Here is a 25,738-nt window from a genome sequence, read left to right as displayed (position 1 = left end):
GCTTCAACTCACGAAGCTGTTACTGTAGTGGCTGATTGCTACACCTCATGCACCCTACTCACCAGATTTAGTCCTATAGATTTATTACTTGTTTCTAAAAAATAAAAGATGAAGAAGTTGGCTAGTTAGTACTAGAAGTTGGTGGCTATTGAACTTATTAGAAATCACTGGAGAAAGTAGACAGAGTTAAAAAGATTATTATATAAATATTTTTTTTACCAAAGTTTTTTTGTTTCAATTGTAAGGGCGAATACCTTACCATTTGGTTGGTAATTTTCAAACATCTTGCCTTTTTGGTACACTCTATTTTCAAACAACTCAATTAAACATTGTCGAAACTATTCAACTATTCTGAACTCAACTTTTGCACGTAACACAACTTCATTGCTTCACTTTATATTAGAGGATATTTTTGTGTGACTGAATAATGCAGTTTGGTAAATAAACTGAAATGAATAAATAAATGTTTAATTTTCAAATCCAAACAATAATTGTATGCTTGAAAATAAGATTGCCCAAATATTTCATTTATATTCATATAAGTATGAAGAATTGAGGTGAATCGACAAACAAAGAGCCGAAAGAAAAAAACTTTACCAGAGGAAATCTTGTTGTTAAATAATTGATAATTAAAATCCTTTTAATGAATTGAGCTTACTGAAAAACGAATACCTACTCATATCGCCAGTATCTAAAGATTAAGACTTGTCTATATTTCAAAAATAAATTCAAATTCGTAGTAACTTCGCAGTTGTGCTAGATAAACGATTCTTATATCAAATTAATTTGTCTGAATGAAATAACGTAATGGTGCCAAGTTTAAAATCGTAAATTTAGAAATAAATTCATATTTTGAGTGGGAGGTCAACATGCATTAGTTGATACAATTTTCTCAGACGTAGCTAGAGTTACAAAATATTTCAAAATTTTTTTGGATAATAAATTAATAAACATTAGACAGCTGTTGACTTCAAAGATTATTTGAATTAGACTAATTATGATCAAAAGGTACTGAGAGTTCCAAATAAACTATGTTTATTGATTTTTCAGTAAATTAATTTTATCTGTTTTAGAATATCAACAATTTGACATTTACTCAATTTCTTGGAAAGGCAATTTAAGTGAAAAGAAGGAGAGGAGAAAAGTTGAAATGTTAGAAATATTTATACAATATAGAAATTAAAACACGTTATTAATGTTATTTCTTAAACTCAATACCAATAGAAGACCTCAAATACCATAATGAGCTTCTCGTTTTGTATAATCTTGAGCAGTTCGAATCAATCTGTTAGTTTTTTGTTTTAATTATTCAAATCAATATCTTGTTAAATATAAAGTAATAAGTGAATGGGATGTGCATGTCCATGCTATTAAAAAAAATCAAAACTGCAACGACAGATTACTTGAACATTAATCAACCCATAATCTCCTCAAGAATCACAGCAATAAAAGATATTACAATAACCGTCCGAAGGTTTAATTTACAACCATACAAACGTTGAGTAAAAATCGACAAAGAAAGCATGAACATTTGCTAGTTTTTCCATTCGAAGGATTGTAGTCAAAGCTTCTTAGCTATTAATCTGAGCCTTCACTCGGATTAGTAAATTTTTAATGTTACTAACATTAAATGGCCCCGTGAATGCTGCATATAAATGATAATGTTTGGGAACAGATTATACAGCGTTTAAAAAAAATCTTAATAAACCTCAACAATTATAAATGTTTGTTTTCATATGTGAAAATTCGTCTCAATTTAAACATGTGTCTATTTCTATAAAGAGTACCATTGCTTTATTTTCTTATAATCATTCTGTTTTTGTTTATTGACGACTCAGTATATTTTTATAATAATTAGATATAATTTGTTAATAATTGTAAATACATTACTGGAAACAAACGTTTAAAGCTGCCGTAACTGTAAAATATGTGAAATTGAAATTGTAGAAAAAGACAATTAATGAACCAACGGTTCAGTGTTGGTTTAATAATTGTTTTAGTAGTGACACTTGAAGATCATTCGCGCTAAGGTCGTCCATCTACGTGGAATTGAGATTACAAGGGAAGCAGTAGAAAACTATCCTAGTACCAGTACTCGTCAATTATCGGACTCACTTCTAAGGGTACTTTACTTCGCCAATCAAAGTCAATAGGTAAGATATATAAAAGTTGTCGAATAGTGCCACATTGATTAAGCGATAATCAAGCGAAACTTCGAGTAGAGGTCGTTTTGTTAGACGCATTGTTACTTGTGATGAAAAGTGGATATATTTAAACAACCCGAATGTAGAAGATCAGTGGTTAGAGAAAGGGAAATTATCTGAACTCGTCGCAAAGAGAGATAGATTCGAGCGGAAAGTCTTGTTGTGTCTGGTGGAATTATGACGGCTTAGTGAACTTCGAAATCATTCCAGATACTGCGAAATTTACGCGGAGTAAAATCGAAGAATTTGTCGTATGGGAATCCTATCACATTCAGTATTGAGTCTGGATCTTGCATCGTGAGATTACTATTTATTCAAATTCTTCTTATAACCGAATTTTCAACTAAAATTTTGAAAACTGCCATTTGAACAGTCATGGAAGGATGGTATGTAGGAAGTAAACACTGAAAGTCTTCCCTGTGGAGTGCAAAAGTATTAGTTTATATATTATACATTATGTACAACGAAACTTCTCTTTTTTATGCATCTTGAGAATAAAATAATATATAACATCAAATCGAAGTTTCTAAATCTTGACTGTTATTATTGGATTTATGTTCAAATAAAATAAGAAAACTGTTGATTACGGTACTAATAACGGTGAAATTGTAAGAGGAAATAAATTCCAAAGTAATTGTTTACCTTGGCAGTATGTGATGCAGCCAATTAAATTAGAATTGTTTCGCATATCGTTGATATATTACATCATTCAATAACTCGTGTGATTGACACACAGATGGCACTCTCGTTGTCAATTTCATATGTCATTTAGGAAGTACCAGCTTTCAAAAGACTATATGTAAAGTTTCATGACATTTCAATTAGTCAGAAAAAAGTAACAGCCATTCATGTGAAGTTAATTTTGTTATTTTCAAAACAATGGATTCAAAACAATTCCGTCTGTTAATTTATCATTGCTTCTTGATGAAAAAATACTATACAAGCTCAGCAATGGCTTCAAAAGAGTTATCCGGACCCTGTTCTATCGAAAAGAACCATTTGTTATTGGTTTGCTAAATTTAAACGTAGTCGTAAAGACATCGATGATGATGAACGTTCTGATAGTCCAATTGTGGTGTTTACTCCAGAAAACATGAAAAGTCCACAAATTGGTTATATCTAATCATAAGCTTTAATTGCGTTAGATAGCTGAGGCAGTAAAGATATCAGAAGGAGGTGTTTTTACAATTATGCATAAACATTTGACCATGGGCTTTTTTCAAAGTGGGTACCGCGTTTACTCACAGACGATCAAAAAGAACAACGTGTTGATGATTCAGAGCCGTGCTTCGCCATAGTTACATGTGATAAATCAGATTTTTGAGACATTATGTGACAGCAGGTGATGAACCGATTACATAGAATTGTTAGATCGTTTGAATGCAAAAATCAAGAAAAAACGGCCTCCTATGTCGATTGCTTCTTCATTCACCGTATAGTCCAGATTTGGCCTCCAGTGAATACTGTCTATTCGCAAACCTCAAATAATGCTAGTCGGTAAGAAATTCAGCATGGAGAAATTGGATAAGCGTTGGAATGATTGTATTGCTCTTGACAGAGATTATATTGATGAATAAAATCAATTTTTGGCAAAAAAATGTGTATTTCTTAGTTAGTCTCACACTCAATACATAGTAAGACTCAATAAGGTCGACTTATTGAGTGATGTGTTAATATATTACAGTGAATTTGAAAAAAAAATATATTTGATAGTATGAGAGAGTTAATATGAAGTATTTATGCTAAAAATCAACATTGTTATTTTTATTTTAGCAAAATACAAAAATGAGAGTTCGTTTATTAATTTCGCAAATATTCGAATAAAAAAATTAATATGCATATTAAGTATTTATTACTAGAGCCATAGCTTTGATAAAAATTTTATAATATACTTACTAAATATAATTGGTAGGAGAAATCCATAAAATTTGGGCACCCCACACTTACTAACCACTGACTGTCGCGTGAAAGAGTAAATTTTGGTTTTCAATGAGGGTCTCACTACCTTATTTACAACTTTGAGAACAATTCAGGTATCTAAATATATATAGAATAGGATACGGTTGCCAAAAACATACTAGCAAAGAACGATTTTTTTAGAAAATATTACATTTTCAACGTTTCCATTATTGTCAAGTAGATTTAAAAAAAAATAGAAGCGTTATTTCAGTAGCGAGTCCACGTCGAGGTTATGTGTCTTATTTATCTGCGAATGTGGGTTCGATGGAGGGGATAAGTCACATTAAAAATTGTGTTTATATACACAGAAAGTATTTTAGTTTTAGTTTAAAAATATCAACACAGCAGAAATAACGAAATTTGATTTCCTGGCAAATTTTCAATGGAACGAAAAATATTTCTTCCAGGTTTTTGTAGTTTTTTTTTGGGTATATGAACCACTAGACATAAATTACGTATAACCAAAAATTTCATTAGTTTAAAGATCAAAATTGCAAGTCAAAAGACAAAGAGGAATTTGGTGCTAATTTATTCAGTGTATACAGAGTGTAGCATCTAAATTTGATATCGAGTAAGTTTAGTATTGTGAACTTTTCGTACAGCGGGAATTATTTTATTCTGCTAATTGAGATAAAAACCAAAAGATGTTTCACTTCTTCCTAAAAAATCAAACAATACAACTCTACATTATACTGATCCATAGAGCGAACATTCAAATGTTGCTAATTCTCTTTTATGCATCTGCTTATCTTTTATACAGATTCTTTTATATCAAATGAAAAAGTACGTCGAAGTCAATAAAAAGTTTTTTGGTACTAAAATATGAAACTGTATAAATTTAATAACAAAAGACCTAGACAAATCGAGTTTTAATAGTAATATGATAATCCTTTAATTATAATAATATAATATAAGATGAAAATAAATCTCGTAAAAAATATTATATTTAAATAAATGTGAATTGGAACGAAGTCTTTGCCAGCTAGATTATGAGAGTTGTCATACTGGGATTGTGGGAAAATAAAACACCAAAGGGTACTAATTCTAATATATTCCGAGCTTTCGCATACTTATGTATTCATAGTCTGGGATTGAAATTATGAATTCGTCGGTTGATCGTAGCATGCAAGCCCAGCCCGTGTGTCGCTAGCAGCCCAAGACCCAAATTTTTTTAATTTAATCCGGACTACAAGGAAACCCGAACGGATGGCAACCGTACATAGGACAGACACGTCGATATTTGAGAAATAGATCAGGCGTTATCAGTACGTTGAAACAAACCATGGAAGAACGAAAAAAGAAAACATACATTTCATTGAGAAAATTGAAAAATCCCTAAAATAGAATCGAAAATCAAAATGAGAAATCTGGTAAAAATTGTCATTTGAAACTTTTTGATTTTTCATGTTTAATAATTGGTCTCAGTGGACCAAAATCAGTAGAATAAAAGCAATATATGATATGCTGTTTCTTTCCTTCTTTCTTTCTTTCTTTCATTCATTCTTTCTTTCTTACTTTTTCTCTTTCTTTCCTTCTCCCTAATGTGTTTTTGTCACATATCTATCACGCCAACTTTACGAACGTACGTTAGTTTATACAATCTACTATCATATATTGAATCATATAGTGCATATAATTATTCATTATTAATAGAAGATTTTCTAGAAGTCAATGCTAAACGTGTTGGAACATTTCCAGCTGGCAATTTGTCAATTAGAAAGCTTATAGTGGTTCTTCGTAAATCTGTTATTTGGTTTTTTTATACCAAAATATGCTTTATTGTATTGCTTGGTAGACTAAAATTATCAGAATCAAATGACATAAATAATTACAATAAAATATTATACTTTCTGATAGCGAGAATAAGGATTCCCAAGACCACAGTAACAAATTATGTTCATATCGAATGTTGAGTGAATGTTACTCAATATTCTCATATTATATCAGAAACGGCTTGCAAGATCTTATAAATTTTATTTTTCAAGGTTTTCAATACGAGAAATAAATGTTATGGTTATTAATTGGTTGTACTTTATAAAACCAGATTTTTCACTTCATCTTCTGAGAAACACATTATAAAAGTATTGCCTCACAATATGCTTATAGTGAGGTGGATCTCCACTTTGTTGCAACTTAATAGCTACATTGTAGGCTAATCAAATCAATATATTTCGAAGAATTAATTTCCAGCCAGTTGGGAATCATTTTACAACCTCTATTTGGTCTTCAATGTATGAAATCTGACTTCAGATGGTCAGCTCAACATTTGGTGGCTGAAAAACCGCAAAATTGTTTCAAGTTTTTTGCTTGAAGATGGAAAACGGTGCGTCGGACTAAAAACGTTTTTCTATTTAAATATATGGAGAACTAAATTCTGCGTCAATTGACATATAAAACTTCAAATTCAGTTAAGTGGTATAGCCAAAATCTAACGTTTAAAACGAAAAAAAATCGTATTTTGGTGCAAACTTACATTCGCGGTTTTCCAGGACCACATATTGAAAACAGATGCTCGAAAATATACGTGGAATAAAATTTGTAGATTATAAAATTCTACGTATTATAACTGCCTCTGTTTTTTAATTCAGTCAATTTTCAAACACTATATTTTGCATCATTTTAAAGTTTTATTCAATATCTACAAACATGAATTATATATCACATAATGAGGTCTCATCAGCAAAAGAAAGAGGAATAGAAACAAATATAGCAAAGAAGAATGAGAAGCACCTTCAACTTCAAGGTCTTGCTTTAGTGATGATTCACAAAAAATGCAGGAAAATATATTCGAAGGAGAAAAGATGTAACGAAGAGGCGTAGAGAGAGTTTTGATTTTAATTACCGTGCAGTATGTGTAAAAATTGAATTTACAAATTTCCTCTTCACTGCAGCTGAATAGTGGTGGGATGAAGCTACTTGCAAGAATTCGACTTAAAACTGTTCTGGTTGATGTAGAGGCCAGGTACCACCACTTTTGCAGTATCAAGTTCTTGAAAAAAGATGTAATAACTGGATTGTCAACTGGACGACCTGAAGATGGAGACGTGTCCCTTGCACTCATTTAATTGTGAATAAAAGAAGAAAATGAAAACCATAAACTTTGTCAGAACTGTCAGAATTCGAGGGCTATGTCCCAACTGCTAAATTCCTGATGTGAAAACTGAAAACAAAATTATAACTTGCATAGTGAAAGTCGTCACTGTCATTATCCGCGAGGATATTAGGTCAGTGATTTATGGTCTTGATACTTATCTCAAAGTAGACGAAACTTTAAGGACGTTGAGAGTGACATTCCAGAAACCCTCAAGGTACTTGTAGGGTCCCGTGTAAGCCCCAAAGCGGGAAAATACCTTCCGCTAGGCCTAAACAAAAAACAAAAACCTGTGCTATTGCTCACGCAATAATTAATCCCGCAAGACCGCGATCCTTGCTGTCCCCACAGCTCTCAGGACAATTATTTGAACTACTCCAATTTATACTCAGGTTATGCATATTATTTTAGCATTGTAAAGCAATGAGAAGGGCTGATTTAGTGTAAAATTTTGATAGTTTTTCACCTTAAATAACACGAATTTACTCAAAACGACAAAAAAAAACGATTTCGAATTGATGTCAAATTTCGAATTTCAAATAAATGTATTTAAAAGCTAAGGTATCTACGTCAGATTACATTTATTTATGACTAATTAGGAGTTTTAAAATGATTTAAAGCTTGCTCCTCCCAACGGATTCTTTTTTGACTTAATTTTACTGGCCTATTGTCACTGAAAGTTATTAGAATGAGAATTAATCGAAAATACTGTTGGATCTGAGGCTAAGATCACGTTTTCCGTATATTTATCTAGTACTCAAGTGCGAATAGTCTTCTAACATAAATATCTAAAGATCTGTTTTCACTTTTTTATATCCTTTCGTTATTTTTTAGCAAGTTACCAACACTAGATGTTGTAACAGGATTATTGTTTGGATATAAATTAATATAGATTTTACATGTGTCTTGTTAATTACTACATATATGACTATATCATTTAAAAAAATGCAGTGAGATCAATTTGAAATAAAAACTTCATTATATCTCCCGAAAAAATTATAGGTCTGACAACAGCGGCAATAATATAAAAAAAACTATACAAAATAAAATAAAAATCGTAGAAGTTAATTGTTGCCTTTCATACTTCAAAAGTCAGAGTAAATATTTGGCCAATTACAATGAATACTGTAAATATTTTGAAGCAAAAAATAACAATTACATTATTAACTTAATGATGGTACTAACCTGTAAAATAACACGACCAATAACACTCCAATAAGTCAAAGAATAAAACACTGATTTCACTAATCTTAAAATGGCGACACGCTAATTATTGTTCTTATAGAAAGGCTGAAAGCAAAGTTGATCTTAAATCAAATATATTTCCAGATAAAAGTAGCTGCGTCACAATTGCAGAATAAATAATATTAGTGAATAAAACACCTACCACCGTGTGATATAGAATACTAAATAATTAAATTTCCTAAATACCGATTGCCAAAAAAGTAGCAGTCCTTAACATGCCAAGTGGAATTTTACAATTATTATTTGTTTATTTCACATCAGGTCGATGTTGTGATACCATAAAATATGTTAATTATTGACTTATTTAAAATAAATAAAAACTGTTATCCTTGATGTACCTTCATAAAATACAGAGTGGTGCATAATAATCAAATTATTAAAATTGATTCGAGGAGACACAACGATATGTAGTTAATTAAAAATACTAATGTCAATTGGATTTACGGTATCAAAAAATCTATTTCGACTGATAATATCAATATGACTAATGATATTATATGAAAAACTTAAATTAACTTCCAATGTAGTTTTCTCATTTCACCCACAACGAGAAGCAACATTGAAGGCAATTATTTGTCTACTTTATTTATATATTTATTCGGTCGCATCTACCAATGGGGTGGTTATAAGGGTCTTATCATACTAGTGGATTGCGAGCGTCGCATTCAAAATCCAACTCATACGCCTCACTTCTGCCCGAGTTATTTAAAAGTGAAATTCAAAATCGTTATGTAATATGGAATCAAAAAAGCAGAAAATTTAGTGATCGTAATTTACTGCATGATTACAAAGTTAATGCAAAGGATGAAGGAGAGGATGATTAAAGACAGAAAAAGTGGGGAAAGTGAACCAGAATACAACTTAGCATTGTCTGTGGTTGAAGATTTAAAATCAATTCATCTAGTCTATAAAATGGATGCTAGAATGGAGATCATACAAGCATATGTCTAATAACTATGCTCCAAACTATCCATGATATTTTACAAGTCCAGAGCAACCCCGGAATAATTCATTGCAGTCAATCAATTCTTCATCAAGTAACGCTGAAATACAATTTATAATGATTTTAATTATTTTTGAATAGCAATGACCTATATCCTGGTATTTACCACCTTATATCCATTTTGTTAATGATTGTATTGTGCGCTAAAAATACGCGACGAAAACGTTGTATTTCTGCCACGCGACCGCGACGTCTTCGCGGCACAGCCGCGGCCTTTTTCACAACGCATTCCGCATCCACTTTCAAACCGTTATAATTAGTTACAATTAGTTTTGTTAGAGAATTATATGAATAAAATACCGAGAAAGATTGTTGTTTTCACAGTTTATGCAAAGTACTTGTTTTTGATTGTTTTTGAGGCTGTTGTCTTGTCTAGGTTGGTGAAATTTTGGGCATGACTATCAACTGCAGGTTGTACATATCATAATCCAAATTTTGGGGATTTACTTTAAGTAAAATTATGAGTAAGGCTAGATTGGCCTATTGGTAACCTTTTAAGTCTCGGTTTTAATCTACAGATCTACCATATAAATTAAAAATTTTGCATACCTATCAAGGACTATTTGAAGAAAGTACTTCAATAAATCTTTGTAGAATTTATACGTAAGAAAGTATACTGATATAATGTTCCTTCAATAAAGAAAGTTCCGATGATTTAAGGAAAATGCGGTCAATGAGTTCGTGACCTCATATATTAAATAGAATTTATTCGCAAAAATATTTATGCATGCGTCAGTAACAAGTTTCAACTTGCTACTTCGAACTATTTTAGTACTGTTGAGCTCGAACCACTATACTCAGTCAACTTATGTTTTCAAATGTTTCCAGTTTGAGTTTCACGCTGCACTAAAGAAGAATTAACACCAACACAAATCAAAAACAGAATTAAGGCTCTTTACGTTGACTTGTGTCCATCAATCTGAACAATTAAAAATTGGACTAAGTTGATTCGTTGGGGACGAGAAACATTAGAAGACGACCCACGTGCGGCAAGTCTGTGACGGTGACTATTCCAGAAAATATTAAATTAGTGGAAGAAATTGTTCTAAGTGACCGGCGTATAAAAACAAAAGAAATTGCAGCACAGACCGGCAGTTCCAACACAAGTATTCTAAGGATCCTACATGAGCATTTATATATAACAAAAATTAGTGCAAGGTGTTTGCCTCGAATTCTCAGCGCAGTGCAAAAGTAGTGTCGAGTAGATTGTTGTGAGCGATTTTTAGAGCTTCGTCGTGAGGACCAAGAAAGTGTAATTTGATCAATTGTAACAGGTGATGAAACTATGGTCTTATACTATGATTCGACATCCAAAAAAGATTCCTTCTAGAAAGGAGAGTTCGTGCCAAAAAAAGCAAAGGTAACGAAATGTACCAAAAAAGTGATGACTATATTTTTGAACTGCAAAGGTATCCTTTTAATTGACTTTAAAGAATTAAATACAATAGTTCACTTCTTATTCATTTCTGTCTTTCATTCAGCATCTTTCATTAACAATGAAACGTCTAGGCATTAAATGAATAAAAAGTGATAAATGAATTTATTAGTGAACCAATCCAGCGATGTTGGATTTCGGCATTTGGCATCAATCACTCGCACTCCGAAGGAACGAAAAATGAAAAAATGAAACGTATGAACACGAAGAGAACGTTCACTCAAGTTCGTTTGACGACATATTCGAGGAAATGAGCAAATAAAGTTCATTTTTTTGTCATTTTATGTGTGTCTTGTGAAAAGTGAACCGTCTGATATCACCTTAAGGGCGCGGCAAAAACAGTGAGCGTTTGCTTAATGGCAATGACAATACACCATATAGCACTGATCTTACCCCTTCCGACTATTTTTTGTTCGCAAAGTTAAAGGTCGAGTTGAGGGGTGAAACGTTCAACAGCGACTATGAAATAAAACAGGTATACGAAAATTTTTACTCAAAAAAGCGTAATATGTTAATAGTTGCATAAAAGCTTTAGTTAGATGTGATAAGTATGTGGAAACAAAAAGAGATTATATAGAAATATGATCACAGTAATTTTTATCTATCTTTGATCGCAATACATAGCTCATTAGACACGGCACACCAAACATTCAGATTTTTTAAATACTACCTGCTTGCAATTACATAATGGGAATTGCCTTGTGAGTAATTGCTTTTATCCGTGTAACTTTGTGGCCATTTTTGTCAATCATCATGAATATTGTTAAATATCTTGTAAATAAAAAAAAATTTAAAAGTGAATTTATAAAACAAGTTGGGAATCGCTGCCTATAAACTGCTGTAATTGTAATTACAAAACTAGTTATGTTATAGTTTTATGTGCACCCATATATATATATATATATATATATATATATATATATATATATATATATATATATATATATATATATATATATCGAAAAAATTATTGGTTGTTAAAATGATGTTTATAAATATTATTTTCATATACAGTACTCAACAATTGTCACAAGTATTTTTGAAAAACTCAAATTTATTTGTCACAGTCACAATTTAATTGTTTTTACTGTAGTAATTTTATTTGCTCTTCTTATGGATATAAAAAATTACATTTTGTCAAAGATGTCACTTAAATAAAATATCATTAAAATTAATTATTTACCTCAGTATTATAGAATAATACAGAAAATATAGAAACATTTCTTCTCTATCTGGACGTATTAGTGAAATTTTGATATAAACTTGTCCAGCATTTTATAACAGTACATGCTAAATCATCAATCTTATTGAAAGGGTACTCTAGGATATTAATTTGTCTAGACTAGACAATGCGGCCCAGACATATTCTATCCAGTTCATGTCTGGTAACCTTGTAGGCCACTCGACTCTGGCAATACCGTGAAGCTCTAATCTTTCTGTCATAAAACATTCATGGTGAGCACGTGCATTATCATCAATTAACACGAAATTTTCACCAGTGGCATTCGAAAATGAAAAATCATTTTTTCAATAATCATATCTTCATAAATAAGCGATCAACTTAGTATTGTAGAACATTAACTAAAAGCAAATACTGGAGCCATGAGATGCTTATTATATCTCTGGCCTCGTTCTCACCAAACCAAGATGCGTTTATTGCAGTTACTTAGACGAAACCTGGATTCATTCGTGAATAAACAATTTCCACATTCGTTGATGATACATTTGCTTTATCTAGGACAGCCAACTCTTTTGTTTCTGTTATTGAAGTACATTGGTTGTTATAGGTGAAAAAAAAGTGCATAGTATTAAAATTAAGTACAATTTATTTTCGTTTATTTTATGTTAAAACATATTTTTGTGACGTTTTGCTGTTTTTGCACAGAAAAAACTCTTTTTGTGCATGCTGACATGCAGAAATTAAAGTGTTTACAAAATTATCATTACTCTCATTAAATAATTGCTGCCATTTTGTGCTGTTAATAGTTCTGTCAACTCCTTGGTAGTACATATCTGACTATAAAGTTGCTTTATTGAAGCATTTTTCCATAACGAAATGCCTGCCCATTTTCTTCGTTCTAGTTAGCCCTGGATATGATGCATTTCTGCTTACCCTTAAACCCTGCCACATTTTGACAGTTTAATTTGAAATTATTGTATGTGTCGTTAAGAAATGTCCTATTGATGCTAGAAGACACTAAGCTGGGTTCCTTTTTGATGTAATGCTTCACAGCTAGAGTTGTGGTATATTATCAACCTCCAATATGATCATAAGTTTACGCTATCCATCACATGCGACTCTACACGCGACTTTTTCCACTTTTTGTAAATTTCAAAGGTTGAGATACTTCATGTTCTCGTAATCCACTCTATCAATTGCTGACGGTGGGTAGATTCTAAAGCATATTTTACAACAAGAACTCTTTCTCAAATCGATTACTTTTTACAACAAGTTAAAATAATCGTAGAGTTTGATTTTCTAGTTTTTCTAAATTTGATAAAACCAAGCAAGAAATAAATAAATTCTATTATCATTACGTTGAATTTACATAAAAACAATATACAACTATAAGTTTGAATTTATTTCTGTAGCTTCTACAAGGTTTACTTTGGTCTCCATCAATTGTTAAGCAGTGTACTTGAGAACTGTAAACCATCCTTCTCTCCTCATTTAGTTATTCTTAGGAGTGATGACATGAGATGTAATTATTGCTTATTGTTTGTGCTAAGTGATTTACAGATTTTCAAGGTTCAGCTGAAAGACTTCCAAACAAGGTTAAATTATCCAATGTGAATGCCTTAAGCTGAGCATTCTAAGAATAATTTTTTATTATTCAAATTAGTAATAAAAAAACAAATGATTATTATCACGAGTAAAAGTGATGGTAATCTTTAACATCATATTAATTCAGGGGCAGATTCGATAAATCTTCTTTTAATACTGACAAAAACATTTTTTAAGTCAATTCTTTCGTCACAAAGTTATTACTATTATATAACGGTATACAAGTTTAGTGGTACTATTAATTCAGGTCATAATCTGTAACAATAACTTTCATAATTTATTGTCACTTTCACTCCTTTCCTCAAATCGCATACTTCTCTAAGCAGATTATTTATGTTTCATCAAATCGACAAAACTATGAAATAAAAGGAAAAATTGTATAAAATTGTCCTCAAAATTAAAACAAAATTATAAACAGTAAATGAGCATACTCGTTCAGTTTAGTTTTAGCAATGGGAGGACACAATAGATCTTCCAGATCACAGGGCACATTCAAAACCGCTTATATCTCAATATACTCATAAGTCTAAGTCTTTACTGGCATACTATTCGTTGTAGTAAAACGAGGTTATGATTTTAATATACACTTTAAGTAACAAAATTATAAGCAAACTTGTAATGTCATCTGTAGAGTCCAACAATCCTTACCAGACGTACACGGATATAATAGATTATTTCAAGTTACCGTCAATTGGGGTGTCCAGTTTTTGAGAAAATGGCGGTCTAGGAATTTCTTATCATTCCAAACAGCTGTTTTCTCTATCAAACAGTCAACAAGTGTTTTATAGTGGTGTTAAACTTTGGTTTGTGGAGCCTCCCTGAGCAAAAGGTGAGTTAAACCAACTACATATATAGTTTATTTAGGAATATTATAAGGATTGACTATAAGTTGTTGTTTTTGTTTAATTCGTTTAATTAAAATTAAAAAAACTTATGGGCAAAGTCACCTTGGACTTCACCAGAAAAACGGGGTTTCTTTGTCCACCTAGTTTTCTTGTTTAATCTTCATTAAATTATTAAAATAATTAATTGTAATACTAATTTACCTATGAAAATGATTAAAGTTTTATTATAACCAATGTACGTTTTTGTATATACATTACTAATTGAATAAAATGTTTGAGTTTAGTCATGTCTTCATTTATCCTATTCTCCATTTCGAAAATTGTATACCAAGATCTCAAAACCAATTTTGAAATATTTTGTAGTAATAGTAAATTATTATTGTATTTATTTTCCTATTTTCTCCCTCGTTTCAGATATCCTCGCCATGGTACGCAACTACAAGGGAAAGCTGGGTACACGACCCGACATAAATTATTTAAAAGAAGTTCTGCAGTCTGCCATTGAAACAGTTAGTAAAGGCATGCTAAGAGGAGTAGCAGTAAATTTTGGAGTTCCAAAGAATACCCTTGCAAATAAAGCGTATGCATTCTGGAAATGTTGGGGGACAATGCGTTCTCACTTCGAACAAGGAGAGGGAAATCGTCAAAAAAATATTCGTGTGTGCTGATCGGGGGATGCCACTTGATTCTTTGGACCTTAAAAGTAATTGTTAAAGACTACCTGGACAAGCCTGGAAAAATCGTCCCTAAATTTAGAAAAAATTTTTCTGAAAATGATTGGTATGTCTCGTTCGTGAAACGCCATAAGACTGACCTAACTGTAAGATGATAAAACATTTCTAGGGCTCGGGCAGGTGTAGGGGTCACCTCATTGACGACTTATTTTGACCACCTGGCACAGTCGAGTTTATGAAGATTTTTCTATAAAAATAATTATTAAATAAAGTAAATTTTATTTTGTATTCTCTTCAATTCTGATCCTTTCAGCATGCCAGAGTGCAAAATTGCCTACACGGCGAATATGAACCTATAAACATAGGAAAATAGTGGGGGGCAAAGTTACCTCTATCATGGCGATGACTTTGCCCACCCACTTTTAAATTTTTGGTGACAAGCTATAATGATGTAATAGAAAAAATATTAATTCAGTAGTTCTAGATCATAGTCGCACAAATGGGGTGATTTTTTTTGTGGAAAATCCATCTGCAAATATCTGAATTTTGATTGTAAACTTTAAAATGGGCAAAGTCGCCCCGATTGACGGTACATAATATTTTGTTTAGTAAGATATATCATAATGCTATTTAGATTCAATAGTTCGAATTTATGTTTATTCTCGTAATTATGAAATTGTTGCTAATTGAAAAATCAAAAAGAGTGTCAATAGAATTGTTGATTAAGATGTATTCAGCTATTTCAAATCCGTATACTTGACTATACAAGCATAAGAAGTATAAATAATTTTGTTTTTACCATACTAATTTTTGTTATTTTCCTAATTCAATAGATATTGGATTCAAGATTGCCACCACGGAACGAAGTATTTATTTTAGATTGAACAAATAATGTATTACATAGATAGTTATAACGTAACATTTATTTTGTTACTTATTACGACAAAAAGTACTTAAAAAACATTTACTATTACCTTTTATTTTATTCATTACACATTTGCATTTCTTGTCTCCACAGTTGCACCGTACAAATCCCTGCGAAGAAATAGATTCTTTTTATTCAAGAGGTACATCAAATTATTTCAATGTATTTATTTAGGAAGGTTGTAAAAGAAAAATGATATTAAAACCATTTTTAAATCCATTTAATTAACAATCTTTCATTTCTTGCATATAGTTTTTCTAAAACAACAATTGATGTATGAAGTAGGTTCAAACCCTCTTTCTCCGATAATATAACAGCCAAAACATTACAAGGAGCCAAACGTCCTCTACAGACATCAGGAATCTTTACCAAGACGTTCTGTCCAGCTTCAATTTTAGGAAATTTGAAGCAACTTTGTTGTAACATTTTCGCTGCCTGCTTTTTTAAGCACTTTCAGAGCGATGCTGAATTACTTATGAATTTTGTATGAAAAATACAAAAACCACTAACAAACATCTACACATTAGCACTAATTTGAGGTTAGGTTGCTTATTTACAATTCGATCAGCAACTGCGTATTCAATGAAGGTGTGTATTCCGCAATATGGCCAAATTAAGTTAATCAAAAGGCTATTGAAGGAAGCTTATCCGAAAATTTCGGAATAACTGTTTCCTTCTAGAAGTGATTCTCGAAAGCGAAAGACAAGTCCTGGCATATGCAGATGATGTAGTGCTAATAACCAGAACACAACAGGAACTAGAAAAAATATTTTTATTGTTTGAAAAGTCAGCAAAAGGATATGGCTTACGTGTCAACGACCAAAAGACCAAGTACATGGAAATGCGTAATGACTTTTTAGGTAACAACCAGTTAAAAATCCCATCACAACAAAGTAAAGAGTTTGAATACCTGGGAGTGACAGTAACAAGTGAAGGTGACGAAATTGAAGAATTCCACGACCAGTGGCAAAAAACAGTTGAAGCTCTAGGGAACCTATTTGGCTCCAAAGACATCTACAGGCCAGCAAAGTTAAGAATTTATAGGACAGTTATACAAACTAGAGTGTTATGTTGTAGTGAATACTGAGTCACGATTAAGAAGAAGGCCAAATGCATAGAAGAGAAGCGTTTAGAAAAATATATGGAGGCATACGAATGGAGCAAATGGAATTGAGAGGAAGAACTAATGCATATGTTGAAACGTTATATGATCAGACACATGGACTATATAGTAAGAGCAAAAAGACTGCATTGGTTGGGGCATAGCCAGATTAGAAGAAAATGGGTGGGTGGAAGGAGACTTAACAAGAAAAGGCGTAAAATAAAGAAGAGGGCAGAGGTATGTAAGGAAGACTGACAATATTTAGAGGTAGTAAATTGGCGCAATACATCATTAACAAAAGGAACTGTGGTCAATATTCATTGACGTGGGGTGACTGGCATTGGAATCGCCTAAAAAATTTTGACAAAAAATAAAAAAAATATTTATTTATGCAACAAGTGAGTAAAGTAACACTTTTTTCACAAGTAAGACGGTTTGACCGCACGAGCCGGCAATTCCTACCTATGAAAAAAAAGTTATTTTACTCACAAGTTTTATACAAAAATTTTTCTACGTCCGTAGACTTAAAAAAATCTACAAAGCTTTTATCAATTTTTGTTTTGTAATAGGAATACTAAAAGTACAACTGTGAGCATTATTAATTTATAGTGAAGAAGAAGTTATATTACTATTGGTACTTGATTTGTCAACATGAGTTCAAAAAAATAACATCGTCTACAGTTGTATCAGTACTTATTGGATTACGGCATTTTTTTAACTCAAAAGCGTGAAAAAATGAACCACTATGGTACTTTTTCACACGCTTTTTGACCGATTCAGAAATTATATTCTTCATAAATGCAAATGAATGAGAAAACACGTGAATATTATAACGGACGTAGAAAAAATATATTATTGATCTCCAAACGAGTCCTTATTATACGTTTATGCACTGCACTGTGCATAAACGTATTTTTTTAAGCGCTGACTATTATTTATTTAATGACAGTCTTCAACTTGAATACCTTTACCTACTTTGAACTTTAGAAACAGATTATTCCGTTCATCACAAATGGGATCTTAGTGAAAGTTGGCGGACGTTAAGTAATTGCAAATTAATGATTAAACGTCCCAATTACATAATGTTTGTTGATTATTTTCTTTCGATTAGTGCAGTATTTACAAATACAGGTCATTATCTTCAATTAATAATTTTATGAATTACAGGATTGCCGAAAAAAATTTTTTCACACTTAACAGACTTGGCCCAAACCAATTACAGTTACAGGGTAATACTTCGTATAAATAATTCATGTTATAAACTCTATATAATAAGAAAAAAATTATGGCCATTTCTAATACAAATAGTGAAAGAGTTAAGGTAATAGGTAATGGCCCCAATTATCACAAGGATAATGATATATTGGACTAAAATATAATAGATATTTACACAAGGACAAAAAATTGTCTATTATAGACGAGTCGTGGCCGAGTCAAGCAAACAGGTGAGATAATCACACTACATACCTTTATGAAAGTAAGTACTCACCTGTTATGCTAGTATCGGTTACTTCTCACTCTTCAAAGCTTCGACCTCGATCTTAATTTGAATAAATTCAAACAAAATATATTCTGATTATATTATACTCATACTCTTTATTAATAATATTATTTATTAGTTAATCATTATTGATTTTATAGTGTTGGATATTTGTTAATACAGGTGTTAAAATGCTTTTTGCGACGTTAATTATATTGAAAATGACATCTTCAATATACACCTTGACAACTGTTGTATTTCTTATCTCCTCCCCCTGCTGTTTTCATGACAGAATATTTACTCCAGAATTGACCAAAAGTGTGCTGATGGAAGTTGATAACAATGCCTGATGTATTCTACCTTTTGCTTTGTTTGCTTTCCTAAATTATAAAAATTTATTCCCATTATGATTGAAACGGTGTAATATTAGATTAGTGTATTGATGAAATATTTTAACATTTGTTTGTAACCGTGAAAAATCGCCTTTCATCCAAACTTTGAGTTGTATATTGAGAGTTTCAAATGGGGATAAGTTAATTAACTCATCACGGACTATCAATTTAATCACTCATTTACTGCGCAAATTCCGATTTTATAAAATTTATAAAATAACGTGTATATTCTCGAAAGGATGAAAGTTGTAAGTGTTTATAGGACTGAAGTAATAGGGGACTCTGTATATTGTGAGATGTCCCGAAACTAAAGGAGTTACAGCTGGAAATACTGATTATTGAATATCACCATTCTTGATTACTAAGGTGAGTAAGTGGTGGCATATACGAAATATGAATTGACCAATATGTGCTATGATATACTATGATTTCAAGATTTGTTCAAGATGACAGTCTTGAACGGTTGCAATACACATCTGGTGATGAAGGTCTTTCGAGAGCAATTGGGTTTCGCTGGAATAGGAATTTTAGAAGAAAACGGACTTAGCTCATTTATTTGAAAAATTGAGAAAATTGATTGAAGAAGATCCAAGATGTATTTATCAAGTGTTTGACGCAACTTTTGGTGTTGGATGCCAAACTTTAGTAATTTTATATAACTAAGGACATTGTATTCTTTCTAAAACAGGTGACCATTTTATGAAATTTTTACCTTTCGGGAAAGTTGTGTGTTGACTCACGAAGATTTCCCAACACAAAAATTACGAAGTTTTTCCTTGTAGTAGGGGATCAGTGAAAGCAAACAAGCTTTAAGATCAACTTATAATTACAACAAATTGATACAACTTACAAAGTTTACGTACAGCTCCAACATTGCATCATCTTAACACACAGTACAGCATAAACTTGAATTTTTACGTTGAAATAATTTGACAGACATTGTTTATCATTCAACATTACACACATTTTAGGACTCGATATTTCATGATTGAGGATAAGATAGATGAAGCAAATCATCAATTTTTTCAGACTATTCCAAAAGATTACTGCTTTGAAGCTTTTAAGTTGTGAATTCTTCTGTTACAAGAGCATTGCTTAAGGTGGTGATTAATTTAAATATAAATAAAATAATTCTCTTAAAAAGACTTTTTTAATTTCCATAGCATAGATGACAATTACATCAGCTTTACAAGAATGTTCGGAAAAACATTGCCAGAAAGATTTTAGACATTTTATGTTTCTGACGTCAGTTCTTGTATGTGTTGTTTCGTAATTTCTGTAGTAGGATATCAAATTTGGTCTTAGTTTCTAATTTTTGTAGTTAATAACTGATTAAGTGTTACCGCATATACCTCCACTTATATTATTCTAGAGATAACAGAGAAATTTGAAAATTAACTAATCAGCAGTGATCTTGTTCGGAAATAAATTTATAAATCCACCCAAAACTAATCATCATTTATTTATTATAAAGAATATGAGAACACATGACAGTGATTTTGTTTTCTCTTGAGTAATGATCTGCGAACGCCCTTGAAATTATTAATGTAATTCCTCATATTTCTTCTCAAGTGAACTGCGGAAGTAAACGTAATTTATACCTTCGCTGGTAAAAAATTATGTCGATATTTTCTCTACAGAGATATTAAAAATCAAGTCACAAGCAATTATCTAGGTATAGGTATGAATAAATCACTTAAGTTATAGCACATTTTCAATATAATTTATGATAGAATGTTAATTTGAAGAGCGTTTTCAATAAAGAGATGTTTTAATTGATCAATTTGAGTTACTAAGTTAATTAATACTTATACAGAGATAAAAAATAATAATTGTACATCCTTGTTTAACACGAGCGTACAGGTACAAGTTGATACGGTTACATTTTATATGACCACGGATATTCATTGATTTGTTTCGAAAGTGTATTCCTAAACAATTTTTTAAGTTCATTATTATCATATCGCTACAATATAAGAATATTAAATATCGCAATTTGATATTTGAATAAAGGACGACCACAATTTCAATCTTATTTAGACTTCTTGTAAATTTGGGTAAGTTACTTACCGTAAATAAATTAATATACTCGTTTCTCAACTCATTTGATTCTCAACAAGACAAACAGTCCTTCAAATAATTTTTTTTATAGTTTTATAGTTTTATAGTTTTTAAAGTTTTATAAACTCATTTTGATGTGAAGAATTATTGGAGGTGCGATTGATTGTAGCGAAAAGAATACTATTGATGACTTTTTTTGCTAACCTAATTTTGTTAGTGTTGAATATTTCTATATAAAAGTTTTTTGATGTGAACTTTTGAATACTTTTGATTCTGTCCGTAATATGAAAAGTTGGTGGAATACAACAGAATTGTAAGATGACGATGAATGGTGTGATAAAATCATTGAAAATAGTGTGCACTAATCCTATGAAGAGCAGTTTATAACTTTATAATAGCTCAAACGGGCATGGTGCTCAATTTTGGTTAACGCACAAGATCCAGCCAAAATTATTCCGAAATTAATACCCTAATAACCCGAAACTAAATCATTAAAGCATTTTTGAGGTGTAATTGGTAATCGTTTATCAATTTTAGCACATATTTCTAACAATTTACATAAGCTCTTTCTTCATCATCTATTTTGCTGAGGAGTATAATTGTATACAATTATTTTATGTAATGAATTATTACAAGGATTGATTTTTAAGTTTTTACAAATAGTGTTTTATTGCTTTTCGAAATATTCTTCTTCTTCTTCTTAAGGTGATGAAATAGCTGCCTGAGCATCTTTTCTTTGCAGCCAGAGGTAAACAAAAAAAAGTCATTAGGAGATAAATAGGGCAAATACGAACAACGAGACATTATCCCGTATTTTTCTTCTTCACAATAATGTTCATGCAAAATCGATGGTATTTTAGTCTGAGATATCCTAAGAGACGCCGCTATCTGTCTGTAAGTCACATGTCAATCTTTTTTAATCATGTTGCGCACAGCATCGAATGAACAATCGGTTTTGGCCAACCTTCTCAACATCACCGACAGATGCACGACCTTGACGAAATACTGCAAACTAATAGTAAACGATGGTTATTACCAAAAGTTGAAGGAAGCAATTCTATACATTGTTATTGATTAAGGCCTTTTTTAATTCATGAAAAATAATCCATCGTAAGGCTTTCAACTTGCTTCTCTTAAACGTTCACAAATCAAGAACTCACTCAATCAATTTTCAAATTGCCACTGGCTTCACTAAACAAACATCAGTGTTCACAAATACAGTGTAACCTCAACTAATTAACGCCACCTATTGTTCGATTGTGAAAATTCAAACGCAACCCTTGTATAGATAGGATTTTACGATCTAGTAACAGGTAATGAGAGCAATTTGGCGTAAAACATGAGAGTGAAATAAAGTACCGCGCGCCACTGGCACTGGCGTCGATCAAATTGCACTTAGTTAAAAGTCAAAAAATAATGAAAATATAATTTCCATGTTCACTTAATTGGAACACTAGACGTTCAGCTTTTAAATAATTTTTTTATTGCTATTTTATTTACAAAAATCATGTAATTATATTTTTGAGCATTTAAAAAGGTACTTACTGGACTTTATTGAACATTATATACACGTCAGCACTATTTTTATAGTATTGCATCTAAATTTATATTCGTTTTAGATGATCGCTCATAATCCAAGAGATAACTATGATTAGTTACGCTGGAAAATTCCACTTTAAGGCGTGCAAATAATTTCATCGTATTGAATAATAATTATATACATACAGGAAAAAAAATTATATGAAAATGATACCTTTCCATTTATAAACATTTTAGAGGATTCCTCAAGAAATCTGTAATTGAAAATGCAAATTATTTCTGAATCTGTCATCATTTGGATCACGTTTGTTTTATAGTTTAATTTTTATTTTATTCTTGATTCTTACACAATATTTCAATAACAGACAGTTTTCGTAAATTAACTACGGAAGAAATAGAAAAAAATCATTATTATATCTCGTTAACTTGTTACAACTGGATATTACATTATAAAACGTATATAGACGAGTAAAGTGTGCCTGCCTGTAAAGGTGTTTGGTTTAAACAGGATACCAGACCAGAATAGAATAAATTTTCTCTAACTTTAGACCTTTAATAACAGTAAGCAATTCTTTTTTTTCTGCTTTTTTTACGATCGCTGACAGGAATAGGAATATTTTTTGTAGACATAAATGCTAAAATATGAACTTTGTTACTACTACTATTTGATATCTTAAGAAGTTGCTGCCAGTGGTAGGATGTTAGGTAGAAGCTGTTCATTAAACCACTTTTCAAATAATTCTGTTGTCATATCTTCATGAAATCAGCTGTACAGATTTGTTTAGCAGATATTAATAAAGCATTAGGCACGAAACCGTCTTCGCTTTCAGCATGTACTATTATAATGCGTTTGCCTTTAGAACATGGCTCATTCAAACAACAATTTTTACTATTGTCAACTCAACCGAAATTTACTATATCGTGACTGTCAAAGCATGTTTCATCTAGATAAATTATGTGTCTATTACAACTTTTATCTGTCGCCATCGAACTATTTTTGACAATTTGGTTACTGCAATTCGTCTATTCAGTTTTTTTGGGCTCAAAACCATATGCTGACAAAACTTGACGCAATGTTTCTAAACTGGTATCATTTTATTCTGGATAATCTGCTACTTTTTGCTGTATTACTTCTAATTTCACAACCTTGTTTTCCTTATGTAAACTATAAATTGTCCTACGTATAAAATCTTGAGTACATTTGTCAACTGAATTCCAGTTTTTCTTCACACGTTTTTCGGTGCTGTAAATGATCCAGCAACCTCTTGACTACTCGATAAATGGAAAATTTGTTTACTCTACCTAATTCAGCAATTCTTATTAGAATTGCATTATCAGATTGCTGAATATTTTCCTTTCCTAAACATTTGAGTATATTTAAAATAACTTAGTGTGTTTGTATATCTAAATCTTTATTATTAAATTTATACCTGTCTTTATTCTTACTAAACTGTACAATTTCATTGTCTTCATTCGTCCATGGTCTAAAGAACGCCATAATTCTATTTATTTGAAAAAATTTTTGAATTAAATAAATCTCACCAAGCCATGCCACAGCTTATCGCAGAATATCTAGCACTAATATTTCAAAAAATTGTGTATATACGCCTTCCGATAGCTTCGACCAATAGAAATGCATTTATGTTCACGATTCATTGGTGATGAGTCTACGTGGACTGACGGTTTGTTAGATGTTTGCCGAATTTTATACGGGGCGTAAACATTATTCTGCATTTCTTAATTTGGTATGTGTGCCGTGCGTATATATGAAATATTGATTGTTCCTCGCATATGTATGCGATTCACTGAGAGCTCAGAGATCTGTAAATATCCCCTCCTTAACTAAGTTCTCCAGGTCTGTCTTTGGAGCTAGTACTAGCGTTTTCATTCCCGATTCCTTCAATAAATTATAGGATATCCCCTATCTTAACTTTGGATAAGTCTTCTACTCTGTATATTCCCACGTGTCGAGTTCTGAAATTCTTCGGTGTATTGTATTCAGCAAGTATGTAGAAATAAAATAACTCACACAATTTGCAGTCGTCTCTTCGCAAGCTTTAATTCTTTGCTCCACATTGAGGCAACAATGACCGATCTGGGTTTTAATATTCTATCGAAGCTGATTCTACAAAATAAATTCTTATTTTTAAACTTATCAGTTATCTCCAGTGTGCCATGATATCCACAACTTGTTATTTCTTTCTAGTTAACTTTGATTTTGTAGTAGCTTCTAAATGACGATACATATTTGTAAAAATCACCTGAAGTGAGAAATTATAATGTAAAAAAATTGTTTGTGATATAAGCTAATTACGATAAAAATTATTTGATCCCACCTTTTCTATTTCTATTGATATTCATAGCTAATTTGCTCGAAGATCAAGCTTACCAGGTAGATTTCCTTATGAAACTAAGAATGAAAATTTATAATATCTTGTTTGTATCGGATACCAAGTAATTATATGACTAGAACAAAAACATTACAATGAATTTGCAATTTACATTATATTATCAGATATAATATACCTTCAACTTGTATTGCTAAATAACCGCATTTTGTGTTTTAGTTGACGACCTTTCAACAGGTAGGTTGTAATAATGGCATTTGGAAGGATCAAATATCTCTATATCTGTCAGTGTAGATATGTTTTCTCTTGTTAGAAGTTTTCGGGTCAAGATCATTGAAAGTAAAATGTCGGTTTATATCAGCAACACTGAAAATATGTATGTTCAGTTAAACGTAACGGTTCAGTGCTGTTGTGAACGGATTGAAAAATATACCAGGTAAGTGAACATTGAAATTACTTTTTGTATTTGCAGTGTGTAATTGGGTTTCATTGAAAGTTATTTTTTCTCAATAAAATACGCGACAATATCCGAGGGTACTAATGGAAAATGAGAAGAGGACCATGAAGAGAATAAGATGAAAAACCTTTAAGATGTGATATTACCAGGTTCCATGAAATATTTATAATACCAATCCCATGGTATAAACTGA

General features: G+C 31.3%; 2 protein-coding genes and 1 long non-coding RNA gene across 7 annotated transcripts in view; 1 reads left to right on the top strand and 2 right to left on the bottom strand.

Annotated features, from left to right (window-relative positions):
* The window catches only part of LOC130452993 (proton-coupled amino acid transporter-like protein pathetic), a 35,896-nt gene extending 27,096 nt beyond the window's left edge, over positions 1-8,800 (bottom strand). The window contains exons 1-2 of one of the 3 annotated variants that reach the window (XM_056792580.1): positions 8,642-8,800; positions 8,440-8,544 (exon numbers count right to left, since the gene is read on the bottom strand). The gene's annotated coding sequence lies outside the window, so the exon portion shown is untranslated. Of the gene's footprint in view, positions 1-4,100; positions 4,396-8,439 lie in introns of those variants that run through there. The other 2 variants (XM_056792564.1, XM_056792572.1) reach the window with 2 other exon arrangements.
* The window catches only part of LOC130452959 (proton-coupled amino acid transporter-like protein pathetic), a 58,605-nt gene continuing 37,447 nt past the window's right edge, over positions 4,581-25,738 (top strand). The window contains exons 1-2 of one of the 3 annotated variants that reach the window (XM_056792520.1): positions 4,581-4,734; positions 25,308-25,524. The gene's annotated coding sequence lies outside the window, so the exon portion shown is untranslated. Of the gene's footprint in view, positions 4,735-25,291; positions 25,525-25,738 lie in introns of those variants that run through there. The other 2 variants (XM_056792528.1, XM_056792553.1) reach the window with 2 other exon arrangements.
* LOC130453016 (uncharacterized) lies at positions 19,949-22,854 on the bottom strand. The gene is made up of 2 exons (XR_008911014.1): positions 22,747-22,854; positions 19,949-22,213 (listed from the first exon to the last, which is right to left on the bottom strand). It is a non-coding gene; the product is annotated as an uncharacterized LOC130453016 (long non-coding RNA).

Source organism: Diorhabda sublineata, chromosome 1, assembly GCF_026230105.1.
Source record: "Diorhabda sublineata isolate icDioSubl1.1 chromosome 1, icDioSubl1.1, whole genome shotgun sequence".
Taxonomy (NCBI): domain Eukaryota; kingdom Metazoa; phylum Arthropoda; class Insecta; order Coleoptera; family Chrysomelidae; genus Diorhabda; species Diorhabda sublineata.
This window is presented reverse-complemented; position numbering and strand designations above follow the sequence as displayed.